Here is a 13,897-nt window from a genome sequence, read left to right as displayed (position 1 = left end):
CCTCCCGCCAATGGGCGCCCGGCGGCGCCACAGCGACACGCGCCGCAGCCACTCGGCGGCCGCGCCGGGAGGACGTGCGGGCGGGACGCGGCGCCGCACTGATGGCCGAGGCGGCCACTCGGGAAGCGGCTCCGCGCGAGCGACGGCCGCCGGAGCCAATCGCGGCGGGCGCGGAGAGGGACTCCGCCGCTGACGCACGGCGCCGCCGGCGGCGGCAGCCAACGAGGAACGGCCGCCGACGGAGCGACGGCTCACGGGCCCAATGGGGCGGTGGGAGGGGCGGACCCCCGCCGCCGCTCCCGCCCCGCCCATTGGCTGCCGGCGGCCCGACAGGCGCACGCCCCGCGCCCCTAACCCCAAACAAAGGCGGCGATTGGCGCGCCGTGCCGCCCCGCCGCCAATCCCCGCCCGGCCGGTGGTCGCGGGCCTCCCGCACGGGCACGGCGGGCCGGGTGCCAAGACCCCGACCCGTGGGACCCCGGCCCACGCCGCGCCCCGCCGCTCGCCGTCCGCGTGAGCAGGGATGTCTCGCAGCTCCGCCTACCCGCATTGCCGGCCCGGGCGGTACCGGAGGGCGGCACGCTCCTTGCCCTTCGCGGGTGGGCCGCTGTGCGTTCAGCAGTTAGCGAACATTACAAGACCGTCCTGACATTATAGTGAAAGCTGAAAAGTTTACCAAGGAAGCAAATGAAACCCGACACGTGCGAGGCCTTCAGGAGCCAGGGGGCTCCTCACGTGTAAGAGACTTCGGGAGATGTAAGAAGAGCGGAGCGGGCAGCAATGAGCCGCGCCGGCTGCAGCAAATCCTGCGGGATGCAGCGGAGGGAAGGTGAGGCACACAGCTGCCACCCCCTGCCGTGTGCTCCTCAACTCAGGACAGCGCTGCTCCACCTCCAGATTGCTGCCATCGAATGGAAAGCTAACGGCCCGTTCTGTGGCTCCCCCCGAGCTCTGAACGGCTCCCTGAGGAGTTCTGCTGCCTCCGAGCACTCGGAACAAAGCCGCGGGCCAGCAGCGGTCCGGAGCTCGCTGCAAGTTAAGCCTCACTTCAGGAAATAATGGCCAGGAGATCAATGCTGTCTGCCTTCCTAGAATTGGATGTCAAGGAGCTTTTGCTGTAAAGAGTCTCCCAAGAAACAAAGTAAATTGTTCTGTCCTTTTAAAAATGGAAAAGGCCTTGCAAGAGTGATGTATTATTTGCCTGGCTGAGTTCTGTCTCCATCTCATCAAAGCCTGACGAGCACTGCCACTTCTGCCTGCTGGAGCAGCTCAGTGTAACTGGACCACATCTAATGCCTGCACAATGCAAATGAAGATTGAAACGGTTGTTTCCTTTGATGTGACTGAGCGCTCAAAAAGGATATTTTCCTTTCGACTCTCATGAGAATGGAACTTCTTTAAAAAGACCTGTTGACTTTCTGCTTTTGTTAAGGTCTGAAGCCATCCCCGAGCCAAGGCAAAAGATGAGTGTGGTAGGATGGGTCTCTTGTAAGAGAGAAGAAGAGAAAATTCCTTTTTCCTATTTCCAGCAACTGTTAATCTTGTGGAGCGTGAAAGGCACATTGCTACAGAGGCTTCAGGACAGCAGGGACTGCTGACAGTCACACAGCTGATCTAGAATAGTTTGTATGAGAAATGTACACAAACATTAATGCATCAGTGGGATCCACTATAATTGCTTTCCTTCAGATGTTCAAGATGCCCTGTAGGCTGGTGTTCACAAGGGGCAAGAGCTTCTTCCACTTGAATATTCAGGCAAGATTACCTAACAAGAAAGAGATGAGCTAAAAAGTAGAGCTCTCAGCTGAAAAGATCCCCCTTTGCTGCCCACAGCAGTGCTCTTCAGGCTGTGCTGAAGCCAATGCTTGTGGCTGAAACACAGGCCAGCATCTGGGGCACCACCAGAGCCTGGATGACAACTGTTGCCATGAACAGATTTCCAGTTCCTTTCTGGGAGGCCAGCACAAACACTTCCTTCAGCCACAGCCCTCACTGCACTGTTCCCCTGCAGATTCTTGAGAACAAATAACCATAAAGTACTCCACATGGGGTTGGACCCTGAGATCACCACACACATATTAAATGCAAGATCAGCTACACATGGGCTCAAGAATGTCCAGGTCTTCCTTCTCTTCAAAGCTAAAGCAGTTCCTTATGTGCTTCAGTGGCTCATTACAGTAATGAGGTCCACGTGGCCTGATTGACAAGGTTGTTTAGGACACCAGCTGCCTCCCCTCAGCATTGCAAGCTGGGGAAGAAGGAACTTCCACTTGATTCTGAAACAGCTCAACTTCTAGAAAATACCATGAACTTCCGTGGGGCTCTGTGCAGCATCCCTGGGAAGGCTGTCTGGCTTTCTAGATCCTTCCTGGTCTGCAACAACAATGGGAACTTACATGGATAAAGATGAGTATTTTCAGGTGGTTCCAGAAATAATGCACTACTGTCACATACGGGCTAAAGAACTTGTTTCTCTTTCTTAATGTAAGCTTTCACACCAGGAGGAATAAAAACTAATAAACTGAAATCTTTTGTATCTGAAACTATGTGATTTTAACAGTAGCACAGAAGGGATTCCAACAAGGTGATCTACGTGACATAAGATGCACCTTGAACGTGGCTTCTTCACCAAACACACCAGCAGTCCCAAATAATTTCATGCAATTCCTTGCACGACAAAGAAAGCAGCACCTCCATTTAAGTACTGCTGGCACCTTTAAAGATTCCCAGCTCCTTCTTATTTGAAACTATGGTTTAAACACTATTGAAGCACTGAGGTACTGACCCACAAAAGACTCTTGTATGTATGGTACAGGATAATCTGAGGGTCATCTAGGGCACAAACGTGCAGCTACCTCCAGCTGATAAGCAACAGGAACACAGATGTGCCAGCAGTTTTGCAGTTTGAATCAAGAATAATTTTTAATGGTATACTCATAAATGCTTCTACTGTTCTGTTTGTTTTTGTTTAAGAGGGAGGTAAAACACCAAGAAGGTCCTGAAAAAAATAATTGTCATTTCATAACAGGTGTGGGTCTGGCTCGGTTAATTGATAATTTGGCAAGCATAGTTACCTGCAGAAGTCAAACTGTAAGGAATACATTCAAATGCCCTGTTATGGATATTCAGCAAATTCTACATTCACAGTTGCTATGGCAAGCATCGAAAATGAAAACAATTCAGACAGTTTTAATAACTATAATGACAGCGTTGGAACCCCATTTCTTCTGAATCGTTTGCACAGTTACTCCATGATTTAGAAGCAAGGAATGCAAAGTGTTCTTGCAAAAAAAGAAAAAAAAAAAAGTCCTGTAAAAATCTGTGTAAATAGAGATGTTTTAAAACCTCCACAATGACAAAATCAATGTTTTTGCCCTTTCCTCTCTCTACCTAAAGAATCAAAAGATGTTTTTTTCTAGGAGGAAAAAACCCCACAAAACTCAACACATATGCATAAATCCAATGCTACTTCAGTGTATTTGTGAGGCCTAATTCTCAAGTTCAAGCCAGTTCATCAGATCATCAAAACGAGGTAAATATCCCCAAACAAGCATCTCTCCAGAAAGGTCTTCCACAGACACGTACTCTATGTAAGACTCTGCCTTCCAAACAATGGGCCTAAAAGCACCGATCACTCGTGCTGGATGGAACTCACAGCACAGCAGGGAGTCGGGCAATTCCCAAGTTCTGGGGTTCACACACATTCTCTTCCCATTCCTACTGCAATTCTGAGCCCATTTATTACTCTCAAACACAAACTACACTCAAATAATCCCTGGTAGAGCTCTGCAGACTAGAAGAAATTTATAGGAAACTGAACTGTAGCGCAGCTCAGGAGCCCAAAGCTTTGCAACAGACCTTGGACAAAAGACGTTTTTGCTGGGCAAAGCCAGTGAAGGTTTTGTAGATACTTCAGCCAGCAGCCTCAGCTCAAAACACGGCATTCACCCACCTAACCAAAACCAGCAGCACAAACACTTTGCTCCTGGCACTGAGTCTGGGGAAAAGCACACGGCCAATGAGGCAGTTTGCTGGCTCCCCGTTTATCCTGGTGCCACTTCAAACACCTTCAGAAGTTACAACCGCAGCATCAACCTGCCAGCTTTGCTGCAGCCACAGCAGCAGGGCGATGCCAGCCGTGCACGCAGTGCTGCAGGCGCAGGGCTCCTCCTAGGGCAGTCCTTCAGGCTTCATTTCTTCTCTGGATTGGGGCAAACTCCTTCACTTTGGTGCACTGTGGATGCTCCAAGCACCCCGTAGCACTAAGAAAATTACTATTTGGTATAACATACACTCATAAGCCAGATAGAGGAGAAAAAACCTAAAATATGAGGTAAATTAAAGCTTCCAACTAAGGGGATTTACCAGAAAGTCACCATAACCTTCAGATAATTTATTTTTTCAATTCTGCTGCAACTTTCTCCAGCTCTTCTGGACAAACCATTAGACATGACAATTCAAAAAACTGAAGAAAATGCCTATTGACCATTATATCAAATTCTAATTTTAGCCAGAAAAAAATAATTAAGCAGTGATTTACTCTGGTAGTCAACTTATATTAACGTTTTTTTCCCCCTATTTATGTAATTCTGGCAAAATCTAATAATATATACAAGGCTCATAAATGCTGGCTAGATTTAGTAAAGACAATTTCCTACGCTATATTCGGGACATTTCTCTTTGCATTCTGTTATAAGAAGACAATCAAATTATTTTGTTTAAGGAGGTAATATGACTGCCGTCCACAGTGGTTTCATTTATAATCTTAGGGTGGCCTTCAATAAGGTACATCCAGGAATACATTTTATTTATTTTAAAGCTGTCACCATGAAACAAGCTGCATATGCTGGCTGTTACTGGGAACGTTCTCACTCCTGCATCCAGCACCTGTCATCTGCAGAAATGCTTCTGCTGCCTGAGAAGCAAAACCAAGAGTAAATCCTTCAGCCAGCACAGCAGTACTGGAGGAAAAGGGCACGTTCTGCAATTGTTACTTTCTCCTCACCATCTTCAAGATGCTGTAATCTTCAGGTTAGTTTGGTATCTCCAGCAACAGTTGAAGCAAACACAACGGGAAGTATGTTCAAAGCCCAAATCCCTCAAGGTGTACGACTAAATTTCTGTTCCTACCTTTATTTAAATGCCTTTTCCAAGACTTAACTCCTCTGAAATTGGTCTGCTGTCTGTATTAACTGAATAAAAATGGATTTAGGAGCCAAACTTTAGTCACTAAGGTATGACAGTGTCAGCCTCAGGCACTGCAAACAGAAGAATGAGTAATGGAAGGAGACAAAAAGAACTGAAGGAAAACTGATGACAGTAGTGGAGAGGCAGAAGATGCTGAAAGCCACGTGGATTCAGGAACTGAAAGCCAGAGACAGTCAAATTGAACTGAGTCAGCCTGCTCCCGAGGAGCTTCCATGACAGCACTACCCGGCCTCTGCCCTGCAGTTATCAAACCAAGGCTTCAATCACACACTGCTGGTATTTACTCTGCACACACAACAATAATGCCCTATAATATGCTTTGTCTTCCTGTTGGGCCCACGGTGGTAAGCCAGATGGATTTGATGACCACTGTAGAGTTCCTCCAACTGAACTCTTCTAACACAGAAGTGCCATTAACGAACAAGAAAATCCTCAAGGTTTTCAGATAAGAAGCATTATCATTGAAACCATCATCTCATTTCTTTAAGGGACTCAGCCAAGACTGGGATTCTGCCATGCTATAAATTCACAATGAGAAGGAACTTCCCTTACAATAAATGTTTATTTATGAATAGATAAACCAAATGGAAGCACAATTCCAGTATCACAAACCAGAATCGACTGGGGCCTGCTGACAGCGGCGCTATGGCAGCACAGCTACTTGAATCGCCTGGTGCCCGTCTGGAGCCTCAGGGCACAAAACCTCCCAGTTATTGATAGAGTCCCATGTTATATAAAGTATCTCAGCTCAAGACAGCATGGGGGTAAAAGCAGGAATGCTGTCAGAACTGCTGGGCAAGGACAGGATACCCCTGGATATCCCTCCACAGACAGTGCTTTTTATTGAACTAAGAAGTGAAAAAACCTTATGAAGTTTGTGAACCTTATCAGTGCTAAGTGATATGCACTATCTTTTTTTTTTAAAAAAAAAAAAAACCTAACTTCATAAGGTTTTTTTGGACAGTGTCAGTCCGTATTTAACATTCACCTAAAGGACTATGTGTAAGGGAAATAGCACACGTGCTCCAAACACACACCTCAGCATAACCTCCACCACACGATGGCCACTGCCTTCTCTTTACCCTGCTTACCTCTGTGGAAAAGCCTGCCATGCACATTTCACAGCTTGCTCCAACTGACCACAACTTTCTTATTCCCACTGCAATGGCAACACCAACACCAAGCAATGCTACAGCACCAGCCATGGATCAGATGCTACCAACCACCTGTAGGGACCACAGAATCAGCTTTAAAGCAACTTCCACCAGCTCCTCAGAAAGGGAACACACCTAAAATTAACAAGTGCTCCTCAAGAAAAGGATTATGCATAAAATTTATTCTTTTTTAATCTGGTAATAGAACCATTAGTATTAGAATTAGCTTTTCTTCTTGGAATGACATCTTTCCACTTCCATCTCTGATTAAGCAGTACAACCCGTGCCCTAGTATTTCACCATTTGATTCTGACACCTCTCTTGCTTTAAAGAAAAAGCAGGAAAATAAGATACTAAAACTATAAATTAATCTGTGAGATAACAGACTGTGTGAAAATCAACTGAAAAATGCAAAAAGTGAGCAGATTTTATCACATTAATTAGCACAGTAATGAAAACAGGTGGACACCTGGACCATGAGCCTGAAGAGCACAGTTCAGGTCTGGACCTGCTACGTCTGCTGTGAATTTAAGCATAGCCCAAAGGCTGCATTTACTCATGGTGTACTCAGCACTAAAACCTTACAGCTCGGGTCAAAATCTGGGGGATGAAATTATACCCTTAACCTCAACAATCCACCACAATCCAAACAACTGCGTTTTACACAAACAATACGAAGGCAGGACTGCCAGCACACAGTGGCTACCTGGAAACAATCTAAGCAAAGCACGTGAGGCAGCAGGAAGCTCCTGGCACAACACTGCAATCCACTGCAGCCCTCAGGACTGAGATGGACACGTGAGCATCCTCCTTCCTTCACAGCTGCAGCTGGACAGCACTTGCTGTGCTTGAGCTCTGCCAGTCTCGTGGGCCATGCTTTGCAATGACAAACATCACATCTCTCTGGTCTCATGAAAGTACATAATTTTACCCCAAACCTTTGCCTTCAGGCAGCATATTTGACTTTTCACATGGTGTGAGCCCTAAAAGGAGTAAAAGAAAGGTTACACTGCAGTAGAGAACAAAAAGCATTTAATTAATCCCAAAGTGCTCACTTCTGTGAGAAAACAGAGCACACTGGAACTCTGTCCTTACTGAACTAGATTTGTGGAGTTATTTCTTATAGGGCTAAATCATAGTTTTTCTCCACAGACTTCTATTCAGATTCTCATTCTGTTTCATTCAGGCCATATAGGTATTCCCACTAGAGTTATGTTTTTTACAGACAATGGTGATTAAGAAATGCTGAGAACACTCTTCATCCCTCACCAGGTGCAATGGCATTTGAAGAAATATGTTCTAGATCATCATTTGTACTTTTTTTTTTGCTTGTGTATTAACTCTGCAAAAGCTCTTATTTTCTGATTACACACAAGTCATTAGCCACACCAACCCCATAAAGCAGTGCACGAGGGGCGCACACACATCATCTATTACAGGAAATCCTGTGTTATCTGTCTTAGAACAAGCAAAGAGAAAAATAATCCACTCCTTTTGTAATTCTATAATGTGATGGAAAACAGCAATGACAGAGGGGTAGCAGAGTCCCAGGCTGCAGCAAGTAAGGACAAGCCTAAGTGCAGCAGCCATGGATGCAGAAAGAAAGGGAATAAAGCTGCTTACCTTTGGAAGGCCTCAGGTACACCGGGATCTCCAGGAAGAGATGCTCTCACCTCCACTGCCAACCTTTAAATAAGGGCTGGGAAGGGGAGGATCCTGGCTCCCCCTTTCCAGTTACTCAAATATATTGCATGCACCTCAGCAACCCTGGGCTGGTCCTGCCTTCCCACCAGGTGCTCCATACTGCTTCAGGCCATGACTTAGCATTTCTGCTACACCTTTGCTTTCTGACAGTTACCTGCTTTTACTCTAAAAAAAAAAGTATCCTTAGTAAGGATGAAATCAGTTGGAAGTAGACAAGTTGTGTGGCAGATTATTAATACTCAGTAATTTACAATTTCAAAACTGACAAGCCCATGAAAATGAACACTCCAAAAATGGAAGGATTCTATCTGCTCCTCCTCCAACCTCCTGTCTTTGACAGTGAGGGTGAGGTCTTCAAATGCAATGACAAAGATTTTGTCTGACAAACCACTTACGGAAGAGTGATGACAGTGAACTTTACGATCCAAGTACGTAAGCAACTCACATTCTTGTCTTGCATGCTCACAAGTGGTGAGGGGAGGCATGCAGCTCTCAACTCCTGCACGCAGTTCTTTCTCAGATAAGCACCTTCCTTCACCACCTCTATCAAACCGTGCCACCTGCGTGATCTCCCACTGCTGTCACCAGCCCCAGCAAGCAGGAGAGTAAGCAAAATAGAAGGCATATTTCCCAGTTCTCCCCAACTGCAAACCTGAAAACTAAGAAGATGGAGGGGAGAAAACAAACTAAAATCTATAGGCTACCCGGCAGGCTGTCTGTCCTCAGGGTCATATAATGCACCACGTGCTGGGAAACAGCAGAAGTGAGGAGCTGGCAACATCCAAAGCACAACGCCTGTAGAAGTGATTATTCTGCTGCCAAATCTGGTCCTATCTGAGCTTCCAGCCACTGCTCAGTTGACAGCACATGCAGCAATGCCAGAGCTGGCAGAGACGATGCTGAACACAGCTAGTGGCTACTGGCCACCTTAAAGCAGCAGCACCGAGCATTTCCTTGACCCAATGTCTAATGGCATCAATAGTAAAGTTCCTGTATACGGTGCTCTTTGTCAGAAGCACAGCAGATACTGAGAGACAACTCCCCACCCCTGCTTCACCTTTGCCTCAGACTGCTGTGGTGCCGGCTTCACAGGGGCTGGAGCAGAGCAGCCAGAAGTCACAGCCCTGGGAAAGCAGCACGGACACAGCACACGTCAGCACTGACCACACTCCAATTAAGGGTTACAGATCAATGGTGAAGAATGTCATACCTCAAAGCACGTAACAGATTCACATCAGAGTTCATACAAACAGCTGAATAACATTCCAACAGCTTAACATTCACACATGCACAACAAGAAGGAAAAAACAATCAGATCTACCAAAATATGGAATGACAAAAGTGATTTACTTGTTCATATTTTAAGAACGCCCGAATTCTCAACTCTGGTGTTATTAGATTAAAAACTAGATGTTGTGTATATCAACCATACAATAGCTTATACCACTTATAACCACAAAAGAAGTATTCCCAATAAAATTGTTTATATATATTTCAAGCATAGGTTACATTTCCCAAACAGCACAGGGCAAACTACTACATTGGCACTAAAGGAACTGAAGCAGCTGTTGTTCCTACATAGCAAGGACTTCAGCACATCCTATAGCATCCAGAGCTACTTATTGACAAAAATGGGAAAGCATTTCCACTAAATTGAGGCAAAAATAAAACATAATATTGAGCCCAATTAATATTTTCATTGGCACAGCAGAAATTAACTTCTCATACAGCTATTCTGCTAGAGATAAGTTGGAGACTCATTTTGGAGATGGAAGAGCTGGTAGGGAATACAAACTCCTACTTCCAGCTACGACCACAGCTCAAAACACAAAGAGCTATTAGTGGAAAATGGTTTCTTTAAGTCATTCCTATACATTTCCTACTAGTGAAGATTTTCTTGTTCCCTGCCAGTTCCTTCCACCACTTTTGCTGCCATTGGTGAAATATAACCAAGGCCTTTCTACTCCATGGCTCTGTGCAGGTGTGATTAAATCCACTTCCCAAAGCCTAAGTGGACTATCATGCCTCGGTTATAATTTCTCAGAACCAAAGTGCTAATAAGGGATTCCTTGGGAGCACCTCACCAACATGAACACAAAACACAGCAAAAGCAATCAGAGCAGCAGCAAGCAATTCACTCTTTGTGGAGGCAACTTGCTTGCGAGACATTTCAATCATTTTAACCACGTGTATCTGCCCAGGCTTAGGTCAGAAGTCAGAACAGCCAATTACTGCATGGTCACCTGAGGAGAACAGCGCCGGATGCAAATTAACTGGTCAAGTTAATCTCATTTCTTTTTTGTTCTCATCACAAAATACTGCAGCAAACAACCCAGGATGAGCAATTTGACAGTGTCACCTGCAGGGTAGGATGAAACAGTTGCTGGATCTGCAAGAACGTACATGCAAGGGCACACGTGTGAGTGGTGGGAACTTGTAGGTATGGAACAGCGTAGCTTTGGGGAAAACCTGGCTCAGAAAAAGTAGGTCAAGAGTGAGGTGTCACTAAAACTTCATGCAAAATTGAGGAGGTGGGAACTCAAAACTCAGCTACGGTTGGAGGGAATGTGTCATTTGCCTCATGAGGGAAGGTAACATAAGTCCTACAGGCTCCAAAATGCACTCAATTAGCTGTTTCTTTTACCTTTTTGTTCTACCCAGCATTTCTTCAAGAGCACTGTCATCTCTGGCTTTGGCATCCTACTCATCATCTATGAATTCATGTTGCCGTTTCCTTCCTGAAAGGAAAAAGTCCCATAGTCAGTCACCTGCTACACAGAGGAAAGGACAACTTTGACAGTATCTTTGCCACTGTTAGAGTCTGAAGACCATTGCTCCTCGAGCAGACAGGACTGCAAGTTCTGTTCTCTTCTAACATCGTTTACCCTAAATTCTCTGAGCAGCCTGTGCTGACTCTAGAAACTTACCCCAATTTTACCTGTAAGCAGCTGAAAAGCAGCCAGACACGCCTGGAAAGAAGGAACAGGACAATGACTCACCCAGACTAAAGAACTCCCAGCAACAAGAGAGGTTTGTGCCAAGCAAATGGCTTTGTTTTATTTTATAGCATTCTGAAAGTGTTAGTCTATAAGAAGCAGAATTAATACAGCACAGAAAACAACACAATGTTAGGAAAGTCTCCTTTCCAAATCACATGAGCCAAATTAAAAATAAAACTAGACAATTGTACAAAGAGGAGACAAAAAAATCAATTTTCTCAAAGAGATAACATGAGGGACTCCCATAGGGGTTGGCAAATTCTGGAAGAGAGAAAGAGATTATATTTTATGGGAAGAGATTCAATAACCATTCTTTTCCCATAAAGTTAGTGATGGAGGATTGTCACTGCTCCATAGACACACTGTGCACATTTCAGGACAACGGTAACAGAAAATCAATAGCATCTTTTATATGTGAAAGGACTTTATCTCTATGGACTCCTAATACTAACAAATTGGGCCATGGAAGACCTGTACTAAAACGCAGCAGTCGCCGTTGATCTGGCTGCAGGAGAGGGGCAGCACGCTGTCCTACATCTGGGGACGTTTTGTTTTGTGTTGTCTGCTTTCAGAGCAATAACTCAGTTCAAAGCTTCACCTTTCACTAAAGCCAAAGAGCCCCCAGATGACACTACATTAAAATCTAACTAAGTTGGACCCCGGCTCTGTTGCTCAAAAGCCCCATCAGCATACATCGCTCCTCATTGGCTGTAATCATTAGGAGGGAGGAATTTAATCAGGTGGTAACTTGACAGCATTGACAAGCTCAGCTAAATTGATGGCATCTTCTGCTTTTCCCCTCCACTGATCCAAAATAGACCCCAAATTAATATCAGCAAAAACGCTGTGTGGGGGCAGATTTCCAGGGATGACTGCGTGATTCCAGCAAGCTGCCAAACAAGGCCCAGCACGCACTGACCACTCTCACCAGACTGAGGAAGATGGGCATCACTGAGCCCACCAACACCTGACCCTACTTTGGGAACTCTGCACTTCAAGCTAAGCACAGCGATGCTCAGTGCAACGCTATAATAGGAGGGAAAGCGCTGCAATAATAGCAGGGTAGCAAAGTCTCTGACTACAGCAAATGAGAACAAGCCCAAATGCAGTAATGAAGGAAAAGAGCTGCTTACCTTTGGAAGGCCTCAGCTACGCAAGCATCTCCAGAGAGATCCCTTCACCTCCACAGCCAACCCTTACATGAGGGCTGGGAAGGGGAGGATCCTGGCTCCAGCCCTTCCATCGCTCAGAACATTGCATGCACCTGAGCTCTCCTGAGCTGGCCCTGCCTTCCCTCCAGGTGCTCCATCACTGCTTCAGGCTGTGACTTAGCATTGCCACTACACTCAGTGGCATCCCTTTCTCAGTGCAGGCTCTGAACAGAGCACATGCTTTATAAGCAGAAAAGAAACAAAGACATTACAGCTTAGGGAAAAAATTATAATGAGAGTTTCTTTGATTTGAATGGTCCAGACTTAAAAGAGCAGTTCTGTGTGAGGGGGAAACGTGCCCTTAGGTTGTGACCTAAGAAGAAACCAGTGAGGCTGTTCACAGCTTCCAACAGCAGCGCACCAGGCAGAAGCTGCAGCCACCTGAGAACACAGGAGCTGCTAAACCCCACATCTGACTCTTGGCATCTGCAGCTCTCATCACAAAGGCTGCACCCCACGGAGCACCACGATGCCTTCCTGGGCACCGCCAGCGTCCTGCAGAGCAGTGTGGACAAGAGACTCCACACCCAGAGCCAGAACTCCGCAACTCGGAAAAGCTCAATAAATACCTTTTTTCCCCTTCCAAAGTAACCTTTGTAACCTTTTCCTACAGCAGTTACTTTCCCTCCATCTAGCTTAATGTTCTAAAGAGAAGTCTCCAGATGCTTAGAAAGCACAGTTCATATTTAGCTCACTAAAGTCTTATTGCTCTCTTCCTATGCTTCCCTGCCAAGATGTGACATCTGTGGACCGTTCCCAGAAATTGCCCCTGAATCATCCGTGATGCACACAAAGCAACGGCAGAGCTGGCAGCGGGCAGCAGCGTCGTTCAGGAACACGTCAGGTCGGCCCAGCAAGGGCAAGGATTCCCAGTCACGCTGCCGCCGATATCCCTACGAGCCACGCCGTTCCCACGCGGCATTCGAAACAGCGTAGCACGGACCGGACCCGAACCGTCCGGCTACAGACCGGGGCAATTCGCATCCCGGGAACCGGAGCGGTCTCTGCATCTTCAGTCTTTGAAACCGCGTGGGAAAAACGCTTCCAACAGGCGGGCAGCCGACCCGCCTCCGTGCCGAGCCTACACGGGAACGGAACGCGATTCGACCCGGGCCAGCCGCAGTTCGGGAAGGGAAAGCAGACCCAGCTTCCCGTCAGAGCACGGTGGGGCTACGAGGGGCGTCCCGGAGCTCCGTCCGAGCACAGAAGCGCTGCGGGACCACGCAGCTCCCGCACGGAGCGGCACCGCCTCCCTCCCCGCGCGGAACGCAGCGCCCGGCCGCGGGTCGCGCCGCTGCCGAACTGCTCCGCCGCTCCCCGTCGGTGCTCGAGCCCGGGCCCGGCCCCGCCATGCCGAGAACGGCCGCCGCGCCCCGCCAACCCACGGCCGCCAACGGACGGCGCCGCACCGGATCCCGGAGCGCCGCTCCCGCCTCGCGGCGCGCCCCGGAGCGGAGACCGAACCGCAACGCACAAGGGAACCGCGAGGAGAGAGGCGCCCGACAGGTACCGGGCCGAGCACTCACCGCGGGATCCGCGCCCGCCGCCGCGCGCCGCGCTTCACGGCTCCCGGGGCGGGGCCCGCCCGCGCCTGCGCACTCGGCCCGGCCGGCACGCGGCC

At 47.4% G+C, this 13,897-nt stretch overlaps 1 long non-coding RNA gene across 2 annotated transcripts; it reads right to left on the bottom strand.

Moving 5' to 3' along the window:
• Window positions 1-9,392: 9,392 nt before the first annotated feature.
• Window positions 9,393-13,858, bottom strand: LOC122158482. Of its 2 annotated transcripts, XR_006168241.1 has the most exons (3): window positions 13,803-13,858; window positions 10,711-10,804; window positions 9,393-10,455 (listed from the first exon to the last, which is right to left on the bottom strand). It is a non-coding gene; the product is annotated as an uncharacterized LOC122158482 (long non-coding RNA). The 2 variants fall into 2 exon arrangements; XR_006168240.1 differs by having other exon boundaries at window positions 9,393-10,804.
• Window positions 13,859-13,897: the final 39 nt, after the last annotated feature.

Source organism: Centrocercus urophasianus, unplaced genomic scaffold (genome assembly GCF_019232065.1).
Source record: "Centrocercus urophasianus isolate 14NV4802_14NV808 unplaced genomic scaffold, USGS_Curo_1.0 seq_1417, whole genome shotgun sequence".
Classification (NCBI taxonomy): Eukaryota; Metazoa; Chordata; class Aves; order Galliformes; family Phasianidae; genus Centrocercus; species Centrocercus urophasianus.
This window is presented reverse-complemented; position numbering and strand designations above follow the sequence as displayed.